Here is a 7,569-nt window from a genome sequence, read left to right as displayed (position 1 = left end):
TGATTTATAGCTAATGCACTTCTTTTTCTTTTTAAGTATTGTTTGAATTTCTTCCTTCCAGATAGATCAGGCAAAGGATTTCTGTCTCTGTAGGCATAGTTTTGTTCCGCTTTAGCTCTGAAATGAATGTATCCATAGTGTAGAGATCTCGCTGCTATGTTGGACTTTATGAAATAAAACAACATCCATACACATACAGTGGCGGATCCAGAATTTTGCAAAGGGGGGGGCAGTCTGATTAGTTGACTACCGGGATGGAAGCGGGAAAGTCGGATATTGGGTTTAGTGGTTGTGAAAAGATTACCTTAAGAAGCTATGACAGCATGTTAATACTTATAATCAGAAGATAGGTTCAAAAAAATATATATTAACGTTGTAAAAATATTTCTGTCCATGATATATGCTAAATAAAACACAGTCTCTATACCAGTGCCATCTTGCTGAGATTTTGTAAAAACAGGGTCCACCTCATGAAGGTTGACATTAAGACATTGATGAATTCAATTCCAGCAATACTGCAGTCTTTTGCTTGTTGAATTTAAACCCCCTCCAATCGGATTCTCTGTATAGTCTGAATTATGCAACTTTAAATTAACTCATCTACACTGTCTGTACCAGCCATTTCAATGTCACGTCTCGATATGGCTTGTACCAAGTCTTAAAATGGAGTACTTTTGTAAAGTCAAGATCATAAAACCAGCCAGATGTAATGGCATACAAGAAAAAAAGCCCTGGCTACAACCCAGGCAACTGAGTTGTCAATTAGCAGCTCAGGTGCTTTTTGCAACTAATGCATGGAAGGGGTGACAGTTTAGCCAGCTCATCTCTCTGCAGGGGGATACATGGAGTGTATGACCATGGTGCACAGCCCTACATTACATTCCTTGGTGATAACTGTGGACCACATGGGAGAATTGGCTTCAAAGGGGGGCAAGCCCTGAAGCATTACATCACCATTTGAAGCAAGTGACATATCCCTGGCAATGCCCATTGCAAGCCAAACAGTGAGCAAGTTGCCAGGCAAGAGCTGTGGTCAGAGGATCAAAAAATACATCCATTTGCCAGTGCATGGATGACATGCCTGCTCCTGGTCTACTCACACCTCACCTCCAAGGAATGAATGAGCCATAGGGCTTTCAGCAAGGGGAAATGAATGCATTAGTATGGCGGCCAGGACAGAATCAAGATGGTGAGTAAAGGAATGAAGCTAAAGCTGAGTGAAAAATAAAAACAGGTTCTGTTACTTTTCAGCTTTACTGTTCTGTTTCTGCAACTGTAAAACAGTAAAAAAATGAGGAAATCTTAAAGAAAAAGTAGCCTACTGGAATTATTATTCATCATATTGCATGTACAACCTAGTGCCAAAATGCAACACATTTTTTAAGAGCATTTCTCCTCAGAACAATATTAAGTGAGAACATGAAGCTACTTGACTGGCATATAAGTTCATTAAAACATCTCTGGTTTCCTTATTTTGTCCTTTGCTTGCATATATAAACTATATAGCAGTTGCGAATGGTTTGTCTACAATACTTTTGCTGATGTATACAGAAGGATTGGTATCTTTACATCAGCTTAAAGAGGTTGAGTAATAATTGCAGTTAAGTGCTCACTGTCAATAACAAGAATTGTATTCTTTGCCATGGTACCAAGAAGGCTGTACATCTAAGAGGGAGTGCAACTAGAGTATTAAATTAGAAAGCAGTGGGTGTGAGGGATAGGAGGAACATTACAACTTTAAATAAAAGAAGGCAAATGTGCTGCAAGGTGTGAGACACTGGTGCTTTCCACCAATTAATGCAGTGCATAAGCCATCATAGCTTCATATTAGAAAAATCAATTGATGCAGAACACTGACAATTACATATTTAAATTAAAAAGAGGGAGTGTTGCACTGTGCTTATGATATTATATATCGGCAGCTTGTATGATGCTTAAGTTAGAACAATTTCAAATTAATGGTGGTAAATGAAGCATAGTAATTATGGTAGTACTGGTAAATATGAATGGAATTGACACAGCATAGTTTTAAGAGCAGAAATATTTTTTTTTCCTCCTTTTTCTGTTTCTAGACCCCTCCAGGTTTATATCCAGTTTTGTATACTTAAGTGAGCTTGCCACCTGTCAACTTTTTCTGCAACATGAGGTGCTTTATGCTCTGTTGTAGCTGACTCAAGATTGGAATAAGACAGTGCAGACATGGTTGCATTTATTTATATAATTGGCTAAGACCCAGAAGGGGCAAATGGTTCTTACGTGAGAAGACACAGGGATAATATTGTGATTAAATAACTTGGTATACATATGGGGTATCAAACTTAGGCCTTTAAAGCACTATTTATCAGCAGCAAGTTACTTTAACCATAAAGCCATAATTATTCATAACACATCCTGCAACCTGACATCTTAAAGAGACACTATAGTGGAATAGTGAAATACTGCAAGTTCATATTAAGTTAAGCAAAACTGTACTGTTTTATTTTATAATTTATTTGTTCAAATATTATGAGTGGAATGGACCCTAGGTCATTTTTCATGATTGGTTATAATGTAAAATAAGCTAATACACAATGCTGCCAGAAGCAGACAAGTAGAAGTATAACTAGTAAATAAAGTATATAACATTAGTTGTAGTCTTGTAAATGTAAACCAGTCCCAATGGTGTAATACAAGTTAAGGCAGAGTCAAGAAACAACTGACATCAATAGCAATCTTATTCTGTTAACTGAGCAGTAAGAGCAGCTGCACTTCAGCTCATTAAGTGTGCTACCTAGGGATTTAACTCTAATCACATCTCTACCCCTCTTCAAACAACAAATCAAACTGTACTTCCAAAATCACTGGCTTTGCTCATGTAATACACCAGACTGATTTCTCCACCCCCTCTTACCTGACCTCTAACCCTACTGAGTGCTTATACTTACTATCTATCTTTCTTCCTCCTTCTAATCCTGTCTGCTCTACCTACTTCTCTCTCCTCTCCTATCTCCTCTTGCTACCCCTTTTTTCTCTTACTTCTTAACTACTTTCGCCTCCCTTCTTTTTACCTAACACTACTCCTTTTACTTCTCCTCCTACTTGTACTTTTTCCTTTTATAGCAGAAGCCTTAAGATATAGCCTGTTAGTATTAAGTAAGATGCTGTGAATCTGATTTAATCCTAGTCATGTCTATTATTGATTATGTGCCTTAATTTTTTATTGATCTTATTACCATTTGTATTACCAATTTTTATTCAATTTTTTTTTCCTTTTCTTTGTATTCTATGTGTTTATTATTATCATGTCTGTTTGATACGTTTTTATGTGGAGCTTTTCTCCCCGGGCCTCTACTTTAAATGGAAATATATCCAGCTAGACTAGCCCGGTCAAGAAATGTAAAATAAAATAAAAAATAAATAAAATTAAAATTTTGGATCTGGCAAGGTTAGACTTAAATCTGAGGATAAGTTTCTAATAACAACCAGCAGTGAATTCCAAACTATTAGATCACAAGCTGAGCAGGAAGTGGTGTAAAATTCTAAATGACTGTAGTGGCATTTGTGTTTGCATAGTTAGTGAGCTAGAGATGGAATGGTTTAATATTTAAGAGTTGAGTGTGAACTTTTACAGGTTAGGCAATGGCAAGACAGATTCCCCCCCAAGTGACTGGGAGAAGTTTAGCTTTGGGGAGTGAGACACAGAGGTGTTCATGTTTGAGAGCTTGTAGAAGAGCTCTACAGATATTTTTAAGGGACAACATGCAGTCAGCTATAGGTGGAGAAGGGTATGTCAGTGAAGAGTGGTGAGACATATTCTAGAGTAGATAATAATACCCTCTTGGGTATAATTGCCCCGGCTTGGATGTTATCATATGGGATAGCTCACATCACGTTCTCAAAGTAAGAGCTGTCACAGACTCTCTGGGACAAGCAATAGGTTTAGGATCAGTTGATAAACTGACATATGCCTGATGGATCCCGGCTTCATTTCCCATGTTTCCCTATGGGATTACATTCCCCAGGCATTACAAATGAGCAGTGAAAGACTGACTCCACAAAACTATGGGAGGCCGACCCAAATCTAGGGTCAGCTCTGGGACTACCTGTCAGAAGCAGCTGGGGATCTAGGAGGTGGGTAGGCACAGTAACATGTAAGACTATGTAGAGCTGGGGAGGGTGAGGAATTTCAGCTCTACAAAAGTTTCATACTACTTGCTATATAATCCCCTAATGCTGATGTATATTAATAATGTTAATTCCAGACTCAGGTGCATTTTAATAAGACTGTATAATATTATGTTTATATGCAATTTTATATAGTTTACTATCAACCTATGTTAGCGTCCAGTATTAGCTATAAACTGGTCACATTTAATTTGTATTTACTAAAGTTGCAAGACATGTGACCTTTTATAAACTATGTTGTACACACTGAATATAATATAACTACTTTTGTGACTAAAAGGAGTCGCAGGACCAGCAACTTTTACCAATTAGCAAATAAAATACAATAAACCATCAAAAACAGCATTGTAATAGGCTCATTTTGCCACACCATATGGGTATGATAATGATACAGGATTGCTATCAATATTTAAATATGAATATTTAATTCTGACATCACATCAGAGCCTTTTCAAGAGAGCATTATATTTTTAAAGCAACCAACTTTCTACACTGAATGCAGGTTATGTATAGAAACGTGCAGTATCCCTTCTTCTTGGTTGAACAACACAGAAGTATTCAAATAAAACTGCCTAAATGATGTTGCATTGTAAAACATAACTATTAAAGCTCTTCTACATTAAACAAACACTAGGAATTGAGAATGTACGAAAGCAAGAAGGAAACAGCAGCGAGAAATCAAACAAAAATGACACAAATGTGCCAGAGGCAGAAACGTACGTTGCATTAGTAACAGACAACCATGCTGAAACATTTGCCATTTGCAGTTGGCATTTAGATACTGGTAGATGGTACCACTTAGGGAAGTGTCAAGTTTTTAATATTTCACTAAATGCAGTCTCCATGTTACAATCTGAGATCTAGGTTTTGGAATTATTTGGGGACAACTGCCCAGTAGTGGCAGGGTGAGTATGGGGTATGAAACATAATGACTAGTTCTTGGTAATTAAAACGTGCATTACTGGTTCCAACTGTTTTAATCCAGGTGAAAACGAATGTAGTAACACCGACAGCAGGTAAACAATTACAGACTCACCTGCAGATCCATTCTACCTGAAGGACATATACAGGACACTGTGGCGAGAACTTGTTGAACTGCGAGAGTAACTCTGTTTCTTAGATACAACTGCCCCAAATCAATTATTACAGATTTCAAGATGGGGAGAAGGTTAATTGTATGGTGACTCTTCCTTTTAATCCTAATTTTTGTATCATTGCTAAACATGAAAAAAACTGTTACTGGAAACTGACTTTGTCAAGAATAGATCTGTCTACTTAATCTCGCATACTTCTTCAAAAATGTCATAAATGTCAGGAAGTCCAGCACACTGCATAGCTCTACTTTGCCAAAACCTTTAATACAATCTCCATTAAACTTTAATGCAAACTCCTGTGTTGTCCATTGGACAGCAAATCTGTTGTCTGACAGAACCCGGGTAGTGAAAGTTGACGCATCTTCCTTGGAATGTGAAGTGAAAGTGTTTCATGGTGTGCCCCACAAGGCTCAGTTTTGGACTTCCTGCTTTTTGTCATCTATTTCTCAAACATCCAATTTGATGTTCTAGGCTTGGGGTATCTAAGTGTGTTGATTGTTGCAAAATGGGCACAGTTGTCAAGTTACTTTCCAAGGGCTTGACTCTGACATCTCCAGGTGTGGTAACAACAGTCATAATGTAAATGCTAAAAAATATAATCTTGCTTTCTTTTTCAAATGAAATGCTCCCACCTTTTATTGTATAAACACTACACCCCTCCGCATCATACCTCTCAACTGTACATATTTTTGCAGAACGTCCGTATTTTATGTCTCATATTTTTGGTCCATTTTTCAAACAATTTTGGTTTTCTGGCAAATCATTAAAGACTGAAGTTCACCTCATAACTTTTTTGATTTTTATGATAAATAGGGACAGATATGATAAATTCAAAGAACATTTATTTTAACCATTTTGTTATTGTGTTTTGTTTTATAACTTTAAGTGGGGAAGCTTTGAAAATTGCCTATTTTACTCAACTCTGTTTTTAGTTAAAACTAGGTCGAGTAATTGTTAATAATGTGCATGAAAGAATGTTGGTCTTCAGATTTCCATTTTAGCCAGCAACCAGGTTTTGATAAACATGGGCTCATTCTGCTATAGAAACAGAGAAGCATGCCTGCTTATTTCCCACTTGTCTTTTAACCCCTAGAATTGCCTGTTATTTAAAATCTGCGGGCTTGTGATCCAATGAGTGTAAGACACAGTGCCTGCTTAGGAGCACCGAGTTTAGAGCCAGACTGATGACATCACAGGCAGCGAGCCCAAGGCAGCTCTCGTGCAGTCTTGGGGTGGAGTTAGTTCAGTCAGCTGAAGAGTTGCTCATCAGATGAAGGATAGGAGTTGAAATGCAATGTGTTTTATGCAGCTGGCTTTCTAACATTTTAGCACAATAAAACAAAAAACAAGGAGGAGCTACTTGGTGCTACTGTACTGGCAGAAGGTAAAAGCGCTGGACCGTGGTGGTAGGCTTTAATGGTTTTAATCATTTGACAGCTCAGTCAAAACCAAGAGTGGGAGATTCCCAGAGGCCAACATCACTTAGATCCATGGAAGTATTTTTGCTACAGAACAGCTTTACATTGAGTCATTCATTGGTGATGGGAGTTGAAGCCTTCATATGTACCATTTCTAACACATGGGATAGAGTCCTCTCTCCATTGGGCAGCTTTCTGTCATCACACTTTACCCCTATATAATTATTTTGCCATACTTAATGTGCCTTCTGTAGGAAACTGTAGTAATGCCTGTTGTCAGCCACAGAATAAAACATCTTTTTACTCGAACCTGTTTTGTACACAATGATAATAAAAAAAAAACTATATTACTGCATTTTAAACCAGAGCAATTTGTCAAAGACTCTGCACAATTTATATGGTTGTAGTTAGCGCGGCAAACACAGCACTCTTGCAAATGTACCGCTTGGCACCTTGAAAATTAGACCAGTAAAATAAAAAAATGAAATTGCCTCAATGTGGATCACTGGCTTACACTCGACAGCACTTTCAAAGTAGTTTTTCCAACTGTTATTTTTATTTTAAAATTAGAATGTCTTCTGTCTGGCAGACAGTTACTAAACCTTTACCTGAATGCTATCACAGCTCTCTCTCCAACCTGCCTAAATTACAACGGAGATGCAGTTGGAGGAGGATTGTTATAAAAAAAACAAAATCATCTGACTGTAACCTCCAATCGCATCTCTGTATAGATGTGTTTGGTGACAGGATTAAAGAGACAACTTATTTAAAAAAAAAAACAAGTTTAAAAAGGGGCCGGCGCGCGCCCCTGCGCCCATGCCTAAATCCGCCACTGCACATAGATGAAGCATTATGTGATGACATTGTTGGAAAAGTTGAGTCAAATCATTTAT

Source organism: Protopterus annectens, chromosome 16.part0 (assembly GCF_019279795.1).
Source record: "Protopterus annectens isolate FY-2018-M chromosome 16.part0, PAN1.0, whole genome shotgun sequence".
In the NCBI taxonomy this organism is placed as follows: Eukaryota; Metazoa; Chordata; order Ceratodontiformes; family Protopteridae; genus Protopterus; species Protopterus annectens.
This window is presented reverse-complemented; position numbering follows the sequence as displayed.